At 47.7% G+C, this 13,866-nt stretch overlaps 1 protein-coding gene across 2 annotated transcripts in view; it reads right to left on the bottom strand.

Annotated features, from left to right (window-relative positions):
• LOC119446865 (uncharacterized) overlaps nt 1–13,866 on the bottom strand; it is a 136,356-nt gene that overhangs the window by 33,268 nt on the left and 89,222 nt on the right. The gene's annotated exons all lie outside the window — the stretch shown is intronic.

The following is a 13,866-nucleotide window of genomic DNA, read 5'->3' as shown; positions in this document are numbered from 1 at the left end:
GATCAACGGCACGGCGCTGAACTCGAACAAGACCGACCTACACGTTCCGGGCCTGCTGACTGGAATCATTCCCCGCAATCAGTTAAAGGCGACATCGGCGCATCTTAGTGCGCAGAACCAGCTGGCAGCGCCCCCCCCCCCCCCCTTCAGACCACCTATAAAGACCCTGGGCACGGCTTCACCAGCGGAATGTGGTTGTCTAACCTGTTTGTCTTCATTGTGCAGGTGAGCGGAAACTACGGTAGATGATTTCGCTCAAGTGGCCGCTTTTGGTTGGTGTTGCCGTGCCCACGGCTGTTTAGCATGGCGTTAGACAGCACAACGTTCCTTAATCAACTCTTATTATTTTCAGGAGACATTGAAACCAATCCTGGCCCAGGCCTTGAAGAAATTTGTAACCAACTGAAGGAGACTGCAAGCGACATTAAGGAAATAAAAGAAAAGTGGTTAGTACATATCGACAATAAACTTGACGCGCTGTTAGGGCTGGAAGTATAACTGGGACATTGCAAAGCGCAACTTCATTCTATGTCTAGGGCAATACAAACATTAGAAAAGAGAATAGACGACCTCGAAAATAAGAGCAGGAGATCTAACCTAATCGTCTATGGACTGCCGGAAACAAAAACTAAGACAAGTGAAACCCTCGAACAAGCTGTCAACAACGACTTCATACAAGATAAACTTAAGCTACAACCGATGGCGATTGACCGCATCCACCGGCTAGGTAGACCCGCTCCCAATAAGACCATACCAGTTGCACGGCCACCGGATTAAAAAAAAAAAATACACCATCTTCCCGTAGGGGAACGCTGAGTAGTATGCGAAGCAGTCATGGGGTCGACTCAATGTAGTTTTATCAGCTGTATAAACTTGAACATGCAGCAGCACCAGCAACGCTCAGAACTGTTGTCGACGCCGTCGAAGTTTTGCCCGCGTTCGCACCGAACGCGCGCAGCGTTGGTTACTGGGCCTCTTCGATTATCTGTCCCTGACAGTCCCGGACTGCCCGAGGCAGTGCTTTCAGCCAATGAGCGTTGAGTATGCAACTTCTCGGACAGTCCGGGACTGTCAGAGACGGATAATCGAAGAGGCCCACTCTTGCCGGTGCCTCTGGGGCGCCTACAGTCGGGCCTCTAACCTAAGCTGCTTCGCATTATCGCGCGCGGAGCCACAGGTGTTGCCATTCGTTGCGCAATCCGGAGAGGAGAGGAGGAATGCCGAGAGAAGAGGAGATGAGGAGAATGAGAGGACGAAGTGAATGATGATGAGTGGGCGAAGCACCTGGCGATCATTCGGGCAAAACGCCGGAAGCGGAACCGGAAGTGGAAGCGGAAGCCGGCTTTCGGAAGTGGACGCCGCACGGTGGGGGGAGGGAGGGACATAGCCCCGACCATAAGCTGCTTCGCATCTCAAAAAAAGTGCGGCCCGTTGCGTGGCACCGAAACGGCGTCTCGGGCCTAGTTCTCCTGGCGCCCGCTCTGGCGCCACTGCTCGGGTACAGCCGTTCACGGAGAAGCATTCCCACAGTCGCGTTTGACTCTAATCAGGCCGTAAATAACGGGTCTTATAGCTGCACATTACAGGTTAAATTAATTAAAGTCTTTATTAAAAGTGCTGATGTGAAAAGTCTGCCCTAGGAGTGCCAATCTTTTTTAGAGTGGGCCTCAATGCTCTCCATGAAGGCTGCTCGCTCGACTCACATGAAAGGAAAATAAGTGTTCTATTACTAATAATCGGGAGCGGGTTTACGTGTTTCTTCAAGACGACTTCAAAACGATGGATCGCGTTTATTTACAAGATTATGAATGGGGAGGTATCGCTCAGCGAAAACAGTCCACGGCGCCGCACTCGATCAGCCCAGCTTCGTTCTTCTGTTCAACCGAACTCCGCTCGCACGTTTCAATATTCTCTCTGCGTTGGTAGTGGCACGGCCACTAGGTAGGTAGGTAGTGGGCAGAATCTTCACCCCGTTTTTATAGGGGCAAGACTGCGGGCCGCTTCCATGTTGGGACGGGAAGACCAAGCCTCACCACCGCTTCGTGGGCCTTCTGGACAGCCCGCAGTTGATCAATCGATTTGTGGCTCTTTTTGCATAAAAGAAAGATGCAGCCTGCTGCGTCACGTCACCGCTAGTTGGCGAGCGCGTCTCGGCTGAGTGGACAGTTGCGGCCGCTGTTCTTCCTGGGCTCGAAAAAAAAAGTGTCCTGGGCTGCGCGTTTTTTTTTTTTTTTTTCATGTACGGCGGATAACCGGGAAACACAGTCGGGACCGCAGTCGGAAGCAAAAGCCTAGTCTTTGTGTTCCTTTTATAGTCATTGTCAGTAAAATGTAATGAACATACCAGCGACCTGTCGCTTGGCTCCCACTTGCTTCATTTCCCTGACGGCCCTTGGCGAGAAATATTCTTCAGCCACGCTTCCCGACGCTGTAGATGGCAGGGGAATTCGTGGTACTTCACAGTAGCGTCTCTTCTCGCGTTCTAGTTGCACAGCGGCACACAACAGCTTCGCGGCATCACACCGCTAGAAAAAACCGTCTGCCACACACGTGCGCACCAGAGAACCGTACATGAGGCAAGCTGCTCACATACACGATAACCCAAAAAAGCACACGAGAATGCGCACGAAAAAGCACATCAACACGTATAAATCGTGAGGCAACCACACTGTAGCACGAACCGGCGTCTGCCTTGCGTACCGTAGCAGTGGCGCCCTCACCAAAAAACAGCGGCCGCAACTATCAACCTAGCCGAGGCGCGCTCGCCCATTGACGGCGACGCGACGCAGCAGGCCGCACTTTTTTTTTTATCCATAGGCCGTGCCAGTTGTAGCGATACACATCGCCAGTGGCCAGGGCGCAGGAGAGAAGACGATGAAGAAGCGATGTCCGCTTAAGAATGCCGTAATAAACCGATAGAGTCACTATGTCTACGTAGAAACTTTACATTGGCTCAGTAGAGGTCTGGAACCTGCAGATGAAGATCAAATTGGACATCACGCGCCGTGAGGGGCAACGCGTCATCGTGCGCTTACAACCGGATGGTGAGAAAGACGTCGGGCTGCCGGAGGACACCACCACCCCGAGTCTTCTGGAGACGATTTCCCATCTAGCCGGAGCCTCTGTAGATGACCTCGTCTCTCAAGGTAGTGTAACTGTCAGCATGAATCTTGATGATTTGAATGCTTTGTTCGGAAGAGCCCCACCGGCAGGTGAAATGCAGACGCCAGCAAATTTCACTGATTCTAAGACGGAATGTACCATTCGCGCGTTATAAGAAATGCAGATGATACATATGGCACAGCAGCAGCAGCTCTTAGCACTTGTTATTTCAGATGCCAATGTGAAAGGGAAGCGCGAACACCTTTTTTGTGAAACCAGACTTGTTTGATGGCACTTCACCAGGCGTAGCTTTTAGGTTGGATTACTACGAACATGCTTGTAACAAAAACCAATGGACAACAGTAGAAGAACGCATACATAATATGAGACCTTGTCTCTGGGGGAACACACGGAAGTGGTTTGACTTACAAATAACATCGCATGCAAACACTTCTTGGACGGAATGGAGGAAATGCTTCTCGAGTGCTTTTCAGATGAATCCTGTAGAGCTCTGGAATAGTGCTATTGTCCACAAGCACAGAGGCACTAATATCGAAGAGTACGTTTTTGAAAAGTGGTGGTTGCTTCATACGGCTGACCCGACATTGGCGGGTTCTTCTGTCATCGCTCTTGATACACATGGTATGACCAGACATTATCAAAGACAGATTCAAGTGAGGTCGCTTACCACTATGAAAAAAGTGCTAATAGTACTGACGTATACTACATATCCGGAATACCGTGCGCCTGATAAGGAGATGTCGGTCGGTAGAGGCAATTACCATGACAAGAACACAGCCACATCATTGGGGGCAGCAGAGACGAGCACTGATTCATTGCATAGGTCGGCAGTGTGGGAGAATACTCACTCACGTTCACACTCACCTCCACTCACACTCACAGCACTCACTCGCACTCGCACTCACTTCCACTCACACTCACTGGCGCTCACTCGCACTCGCACTCACCTGCACTCACACTCACTGGCGCTCACTCGCACTCGCACTCACCTGCACTCACAATCACTGGCACTTACTCGCACTCACCTGTACTCACACTCACTGGCACTTACTCGCACTCGCACTCACCTGTACTCACACTCACTGGCACTTACTCGCACTTGCACTCACCTGCACTCACACTCACTGGCACTCACTCGCACTCGCACTCACCTGCACTCACACTCAGTGGCACTCACTCGCACTCGCACTCACCTGCACTCACACTCACTGGCACACACTCGCACTCGCACTCACCTGCACTCACACTCACTGCTACTCACTCACACTCGCTCTCACCTGCACTTACACTCACTGGCACTCACTCGCACTCACCTGCACTCACACTCACTTCCACTCACACTCACTCGCACTCACGCCTTCGAAATGAGTGCGAGTGAGTGTGGGTGAGTGCACTCATGAGTGCGCCGACCTATGACTGATTGTAACCAACACTGCAGCGTGACGCCCGATGTACAGGGTCAGGACTTGGATCAAGAGGTATGTACTGCTGATGAAACAGTATTTCTCACGAAGACAGGCATTTTGAGTGTCGAGATGCTAGTGGATGACCGCACTTTGTCAGTTCTAATTGATCCAGGCGCTTCTGCAAGTTTATTCAACGAGAGCCTAGTCGATGCTGAAAACATTGTGCGTGGGAAAAGAATCCGTGTCTGCGGCGACGATGGTTCTTGCCGAGAATATATTAGATGGGCGACAGCTTATCTGGAGTTTGAAGGAGAAAAATTAAATGTTCAAGCATTGGTGTTGCCCAAAGTCAATTTTGATTTTATCTTATCAAGACTTGATATGAAACGCATGAATATTAATATATTCTGGAATGATTTGGTCACCAAAGGAAGAGAATGTCATCAACTTCATATCGCCCAAAATACTTATCGTCCACAGAGGATGTACCTTTGAAGCATTGGCTCATATCTACAAACCACAACAGCCATTGAGGTACATTTCCTCTTACGCGATAGCACGACAGTCAAGAGAAAGACATATAGCCTCAGCCATGAAAAAAAAAAAAAAGGCCTCGTTAAAGCAGGAGCTTCAGGGAGGTGGGAATCATCAGGCCTTCTACTTCATGTTTCGCCTCGCCTATTACGATTGTTAAGAAAGAAAATGGGTCATTTCGCCTCTGCACAAATTATAGACTAGTAAACAAGCACACAGATCTCTTCCCATATCCAATGCTGAGAATTGATGAAATAACTGACGAGACAGGAGGACGGCAATGGTTTTCCGGCATTGACCTATGCAAGCGATATTATCAGGTACCACTAAGAGAGAATACCAAGAAATTTACAGCATTTGTTACCCCTTTCGACATATACAATCAATCAATCAATCAATCAATCAATCAATCAAATCTTTATTTCCAACGACAGTTGGGGGTCCCTTAGGCGAAAAGCGGTAATAACGCCACTTGAAAATGCCTAAGGGCCCACGTACATGACAGCGGTATTAAAATACACACTTTCAAAAACTAATTTACAATAAGAAAAAAAGATGCAGGTAAAAAAAATTAAAAAGGGGTTGTGCAAATACAACAGTGGAACAGTAGAACAAATGAGGATATATAAGTACACTCCATGACGATTGTGCATTGGAGCTGAAATATTCGGAGTTCATATGAACACATATAAAATGACGAAAACAATAAACGCGATATAAAGAGTAATGAAGCATTCTTGATAGTGTTCGAACAGTATATTATAAAAAAAGTTTAGACAAGAGTTAGAAAAAATTCACGCATTAGTTTTTTTGCAAACGTAGAAAAGTTGGCATCTTTCTCTCCAAATTTATTAAGTAGGAATGGCATTGTGAATCTAAGAGACTGCAAAAAATAGGTACAATAGTACAATACGAGTACAATAGACTGCCATTTGGATGGAAAAACTCCAGATCACGGTTTCCAAAGATGATGGACTATGTACCAAAGAACTTCATTGGAAAATTCTGTAATGTGTATGTGGACGACATAATTGTATACTCGAAAACAAGGGAAGATCATGAAGAGCATCTGGAAAAGGTCCTCGAAGCCCTCAGCACTGCTAGACTCAAGATCAACATTAAGAAAAGTGAATTCTTCTGCAGGAAAGTAGTATTCCTTGGAAGAGTATTTGATGGAAGAACCAAGGGGCACCAAAGAGGAGAGCGTTCAGCGCATCAAGAAGCTGGCAAGACTATATGGCATTCATTCAGTGCTCCTTGGACTCGCAGGCCACTGCCGCGCGTTTATAAAAGACTGTGCGAGAAAAAGTAAATGTCTCACTGCACTGACACAGAAAGGCATGTCGTTCGTATGGTCCGAAGAATGTGAGAATAGCTATCTGCAACTTGTAGAAGCCATTTCCCCCGATCCTGTGCTGACACTTCCAGACTTTGATTTGCCGTTTGAACTTTACACGGACGCTTCTCATTACGCTGCTGGAGCCATTCTTTATCAAAGAGATGAAAACTAACAACCTGGCGGGAACTCAAGGTCATCGGATACTATTCTTACACATTCACGAAGCCGCAAGAAAACTACACGACAACGGAAAAGGAAGCACTAGCGGTCGTCATGGACCTAAGATACTTCAGAAGTTCCCTGGAAGGCAAACACTTGAAGCTCTTCACCGATAACCAGGCTTTAACATATATCTTGGAGCTCGCACTGCCAAAGGGCAGAATAGCCCGCTGGGTGAGCGATATTCAACAATTCAGCTTCGACATAACACATAGACCAGGCCAGAGGCATCAGGACGCTGACGCATTATACCGACTCCACGTGCCGCAAGATCAGGTACCGAAATGTTAATTAATGAGGTAAAGGAAGATCAGGTAAAGGAAATGTTAATTTGATGGAACTCTGGAAGGGTACGCAAGAGATGGAGCTGCGCAAGGGGAAATTCTATGTTCCTGAAACAAAAGTGCCCACAGTCCTGAAGTTATATCACAACAGTCCACAATCAGGAGGACATGATGGATTTCGGAAGACCTACAACAAGCTCACCAAGAGGTTTACGTCTAAAACATGAAAGCAGATGTTGCCAATTACGTCAAGACGTGTCACGAGTGTCAAATGGTTAAATCAAAATACAAGCCTCGTGGGAACAGAATGGCACTGCCAGAATGCTCAACGATCCCATTCGAAGTTATTCATCTTGATTTTGCTGAGCTCAAGAAAAAAGGTGAAGGCGTTAGAAGAACTCAAGCTTTTCTGGTCGCCGTGGATGAGTGCACGCGCTTTGTTGCCACCAACGCTGGAAGCGAAGATGCGAACTGCGTCATATCTCTTCTTGAGAGGTACATCTTCAAGAACAATAAAGTAATTGTTGCGGACAATGGACCAGCGTTCAGAAGTAAGAAATTGCGTAATTGGGCTACTGAGAAAAACATCGCGATTCGCTACCCAGCACCATATCATTCTGAGGCTAATTCTCTCGCCGAGCCCATAATCCGGGACCTCAAAATGTTTATCAAGCTATATCCAGAGTTTAAGGGAGGCTGGAAGAACGCCTTGGAGGCAGCATTGTTGCACCACAACAGGTCCTACACCGCAGGCATTGGGTGCAGCCCGCACTTTGCTGCATTCGGCACTATTCTTTGGTTGCCGGCTGACCGAGAGCTGGGTTTAGTCGACAGGATTGATTTAAAGCAACATCCAAAAACCCAGCTGCAACAGAATTAGCGGATGACTATGAAGATGCACTTTGATCGTCGCCACAAAACAAAGGTGCCAGAGATCTACCCTGGATCCAAGATACTGGTGCAAAAAGGATTGGACTCAGACTCCATTCACTGGTCCGTACTTCGTTGTTAAAACAGCTAAGCACCAACGACTGTTGAGGACCATCTATTATAATGGATCAAGTGGTAGAATTAAAGAGGCATCTGTCAGAAATGTGCTATACCGTGTCATCGTCAGGGCAACGACAGCCGGCCGGGAGAGTGTAGCGATCCACACCACCAATGGCCAGGGCGCATGAGAGAAGAAGACGACGAAAAAGAGAAGCCCGCTCAAGAATTTCGCAATAAACCGATAGAGTCACTATGTCTACGTAGAAACTTTACGCCAGTTATCTTCAAACTTGTAGATTCGCGACAGAATTGGAAGCAATATTAAAGTATGGCAAGCATCTTAAGGGCACCATGCAGTTACGCTATCGGTGAAGATTTTTGTCGCAAAACTCGCGAAATCAGGAAGAAGCTTTGGGACAGTGCGAAACCAAACCGAGACAAAAAAAAAAAAAAAAAAGAAAGCGCTGTATTTCGATAAGCTGTTCATAAATGACCGCGAGTTTGTTTGGGATGGCGAGAAAGAAGAAAAGGTGCCACAAAACAAACCAAAAAACTACGAAATGCCAAGTCGTCCGAGCACTCGGAGCACCACACAGAACAAAAAATATTGCTAAACGTGAACGCCAGAAGTGTCGTGAACAAAGTGCAGCCACTTAAAGTCTTGCTGCTACTCTATCAATCAGACATTGTGGCAGTCACGGAAACCTGGCTTTCACCGGTTGTACTCGACCAGGAATTCACCCCCCCCCCCCCCCCCCTGACTACCCTGTCATACGACAGACCATCTCGTGGCGGAGCCGTGGCGTCGTTAATTCGACGTTATATTTCATATATATACTGCTGCCTCATGTATCGGACGCAGAGGCGGGTTTCTGCAAAATAACGTGCAATGGTACAAGGGTAGTGGCGGGTTGATTTTATCGTAGCCCATCCTCTGGTCCCCAATGCTTGGTTTCCACCCACGATTTTCTTCAGCAACATGTCCGTACCTCTGCAGTCATACTAATGGGGGATTTTAACCTTGCTGATATATATATATATATATATATATATATATATATATATATATATATATATATTGGAGTAGCATGCACCACACCTCGCAGGGTTCAGAGGCTTTTCTCGATTTAATGTTAAATTTCAACCTCCATCAAGTTGTTTCATACCCAACGCATGTTCAAGGAACAGCCACACGTATATTCGATCAAATACTTATTAGTAGTCATCTTAGCCTTATCAACGCTCAAGTTGACGTTGTACAAAATATTTCGGACCACAGAGTGTCCATCTTCCGGTTAACACTCGATCACAGCTTAAACTTTCAATCAATAGTAACTCGATAACTCGATCATGTTCCAAACTTAAGTAAAGCAGATGACGTCAGCGTACTAACTTATTCAGCTCGTGAATTTTACGAGCTCATGGAATTGAACTGTGATCCTGCCACAACTGTAAATGACCTCTGGCTACGATTCAAGCACATTGTTTATTACTGTATGAATAACTTTATTCCACTACGGCTTACACGGCCACAAAGAAATAAACCCTGGATAACAAGAGAAATTTACACGCAAAGCGAAAAGTTACACGACAACGCGATGCGGTAAATAAAAAGTGCTGCAGTGCGAATGTATCAAAACTAAGAACAGCCATGGCAAGATTCAAGACCAAAACAAAACAAGCAAAAGAACATTACTTCAAAGTAACGCTACCGTCATTCATTACTGGTAAGCCGCAGAGGATCTGGAAGCATTTCCGCCCTAGGAAAACAGGCAGTCCTGAACTAACATTAGAACAGAAAAGGGCAAAGTCTAATGTATACAACAACTTTGTCCACTCTGTCTTCACAAAAGGTAACGGAAAATCCTGCAGCTTATACGCCCCAATATTACGGGAATCAACCCAATAGATGTAAGTGACGAATGAATATTTAGCCTTTTGCCCGAACTAGACACAAAAAAATCTTCGGGGCCGGACGACGTCCTCAATCCTTTTCTTTAGCGACATGCAGAATGGTGCAGCAAATACCTTGGTTTGGTTTTCTGCAAATCTCTCGGTCGTATAAACACTTCCAGACGATTGGAAAAAAGCTAAAATAACACCAATTCCCAAATAGCGATGGCCCTTCAAACTTCAGACCAATATCGTCAACCAGCACGACGTGCAAAATATTGGAACATATATTCTTAAAACATTTAACCCTTTTCTCGGAGACGAACGGCATTTTGTCATCTAGCCAGCACGGGTTCCGTAGCAGATTTTCAAATTCCTCTGCAGCACGCACGGTGGAAGCCTTTGAAACGTTCCTTGCGCCACTGGTCCTTTGTCGTGCTGGTCGCGGACCCCTTGAGCGAAGGCCAGGGGCCTTCAAACCATAACGCAACTAACAGAGGTTGTTCATGATTTAACACTGTCTATTTAAACAACTGCGCGCAAACACATTTTACACTACTAGACTTTTCTAAGGCCTTTGATTCCGTATGTCACAACAAATTAATTGCAAAGCTCCGAAGTATTATTAGACATAAATTATTAACAGATTGGATTGAAGACTTTTTAACTGACCGTTCCCAATATGTCCTGTTTGAGCAGGTACCATCAGAAACCCTGCGTGTCACGTCCGGAGTACCACAAGGCTCTGTTCTGGGGCCTTTGTTATTTTTAATTTTTATTAATGATATCACAGCCAATATCTCTCTTCCAACATTCGGCTCTTCGTCGACGACTGCATTATTTACAAAGAAATGAACAGTCATCACACCTTGCACTAATTGATTGCTTAAAACATCTCTCGGACTGGTGCGACACGTGGCAAATGTCGATTAACCCGAAAAAACGAGAAAAAAAAACAGTATGTATAACGATAACCCGAAAGAAAGAAGCTATCAAATATGATTACAGCATTAAAGGCACTAGGCTTCAAAAAATGAATGAACAAAAATATTTAGGTGTCACGGTTGCCTCAAACCTCAGTTGGTATGCGCATATTTCTAATATTACTTCAGTTGCTCTGCTCAAGCTGTTTAATCTTCGCAGATGCCTCCGGCTTGCCCCTCAATCTACCAAGCTTTTAGGCTATACTACCTATGTTAGACCGGTATTAGAATACGCTAACAAAGTATGGTTTCCTTATGCAGTCACTAACATCAAAAATTCACAGGCCTGCGCGGCACACGCAGCACAGTCACAGAGTAAGCTGGTTGAGCGGCGCAAGAGTAGCTCCAATTTGGGCACCACGCACAACAGGGTCTACGCGGCAAAGTGTCTTCGCCTCGATTTTGATGAGAACGATCTGAACTGCCCGCCCGGCGTCGACGGCGTGCTGCGGCTTGTAATGCTCTCTGCATCGCAGTCTGCTGAGCCCAAAGATGCCTGGTTGTAGCCGCGCATGTAGCTCTACGATTCGCTTCTTCAGCAGCGGTTTGTACCTTGCGAGGAGACGTCATAACGTGTACCGAAGAGGTACCCAGAATACGTGGCGCACATCTAACATCGGGATAGCGTTGATTGCGCGCCTCGTCTGAATCGCATTTTGTCGTATGCGCCTACGCGCGCACCGGTTGCAGGCACTTTAGCTAGATGGAGCCACCACATTGGCAGAGGCTCGGGTCGTCTGCGCCTGCGCGCTTGCCTATAGGGAGCGTTTAAAGAGAATATTTCTGCTGCCTGATAGCAAGCGCTTGCGTGGCTCAGTGGAAAAGTATCCGACTCACGAAGCGGGCCTGGGTTCGGTCCCGGCGGAAAGCAGGTACTTTTTTTTTCGCATTTCCGGCGATAGCGGTTACGGCCCAACGCCGGCGGCGGCATCATCGCGAACCGAAACGGCTATTGGAATGAGCCCATAACATCTTACGCTGTAAAAACAAGAAATGTAGAGAGGAAGGCTGCAAGATTCATCTGCAACAAATATAAGCGCACTGACTATCCCACCAATATGTTAACACGCTCTGGCCTCCAAACACTGGCGATTAGAGCAAAACAATCGCGCCTGAAATTTATTTTTCAGCTACTTCACAACTATTATAAAATTGACGCATCATTGTACATCCGTCCGTCAGAATCCCGCGTAACCCGGCACAAACATTCACACACACTTAAAGAGTACATTTACTACAATGACACTTGGTCGCCCGCCTGCGATGACGCCTTCACGAAATTACGCCGCCTTCTAACCTCGCCACCTATCCTCCGCCACTTCGACCATGCGGCCCCCACCGAGGTCCACACCGATGCCAGCGGCGTCGGACTCGGCGCCGTACTCGTGCAACGGAAGGCGTGGTTCGATGAATATGTCGTCGCCTACGCGAGCCGAACTCTGACAAAAACCGAGGCTAATTACTCGGTTACAAATAAAGAGTGTTTAGCCATTATTTGGGCTCTTGGGAAATTCCGCCCTTATTTGTATGGTCACACTTTCGACGTCATCACTGACCACCACGCCCTTTGTTGGCTGTCCACCCTGAAGGACCCATCTGGCCGACTTGCTCGCTGGGCCCTTAAGCTACAGGAGTACGACATCCGCGTTCTTTACCGTTCTGGCCGCAAACAAACGGACGCTGACGCCCTTTCTCGCTCACCAGTCGCAGCTGACAACGCTTGCCTATCCGCCCTTGAGCACGCACTTACATCACATGCACTGCACAACATGCCGTCGGAGCAGCGCAAGGATCCCTGGATCAGTGCTCTCATCAGCATCCTTTCTTATCCATCCATCTCTTCACCATCTCGCGCTCTTCGCCGCCAGGCTACCCACTTCTGCATTCGCGATGGCCTTCTTTATCGTCGTAACTACCTTTCTGACGGACGCAAGTGGCTTCTTGTGATACCTCGACATCTCCGTGACCTTATCTGCGACGCTTTCCACGCAGACCCACAGTGCGCGCATGCCGGCCTCTTCAAGACCTACGCTCGACTACGCCTCCGATTTTATTGGCTCGGCATGTATAACTACGTGCGAAAGTTCGTTCGCTCCTGTACTCAGTGCCAACGCCGAAAATTACCTCCCTGACAAGTCTACCCGTCACAACCCCTTCCCTGCCCTAGTCGCCCCTTTGATCGTGTTGGTATTGACATATACGGACCGCTACCATCCACTCCAGCAGGGAACCGCTGGATTATTGTTGCCGTGGATCACTTGACCCGTTATACTGAAACCGCCGCTCTGCCGACTGCCACCGCCCGCGACGTTGCATCGTTTCTGTTACCCCATTTCGTTCTGCGCCACGGTGCCCCTCGCGAACTTCTGAGCTTAGAGAGGCCGAGCCTTTCTTACCGATGCTTTGAAGGCACTATTCGACGAATGCCGAATCATTCACCGCACAAGTACAGCGTACGATCCGCAAACTAACGGCATGACGAAACGCTTCAACCATACTCTTGGTGATATGCTATCAATGTACGTCGCCTCTGATCATTCAAATGGGGACCAAGTTCTCCCTTTCGTGACGTATGCGTACAATACTGCGGCCCAAGCAACTACTGGATTTTCCCCGTGCGTTCCCCGGCACCTCCACCACTTGCTAAGAGGTTTATCGGCAACAGATGCAGGCGAACGGGTAGCAGTCATAAGCGTTCGGCCAAGGACAGCAACCACGAGCTCATGCCGGCGGCGATGCTGCTGAGGCACAGGTTACTCTTCTTCATTACAAAACCTTTATTCTGAGCAAGCGCAGTCTGCGCCCTAGGTGGGTGGCCTCCTTGTTCCAGGCCATCTCCCGTGCCCGTTCGATAAGGCTGCGCTGTCTCTTCGGCTCCCGCGGTCTGCCAGCTTGGACTCCCACTGCTCTTCAGTTAGTGTGTCTATGTTGCCATGTTTTCTGACACATCCCCATACCATATGGCATAGGGTGTCTGGGACATCACGGTACGTGCAGAAGTATGAATTCTGGGTAGGCGGGATTCGGTGCAATAGAAAAATGTCACAGTTTCGCCCTAAGGGCGAAGCAATGAATGCGATAGCAACACAGCAATG

This window comes from Dermacentor silvarum, chromosome 3 (assembly GCF_013339745.2).
Source record: "Dermacentor silvarum isolate Dsil-2018 chromosome 3, BIME_Dsil_1.4, whole genome shotgun sequence".
In the NCBI taxonomy this organism is placed as follows: domain Eukaryota; kingdom Metazoa; phylum Arthropoda; class Arachnida; order Ixodida; family Ixodidae; genus Dermacentor; species Dermacentor silvarum.
Note: the sequence above shows the minus strand (reverse complement) of the source record. Positions and strands in the feature narration are given on the sequence as shown.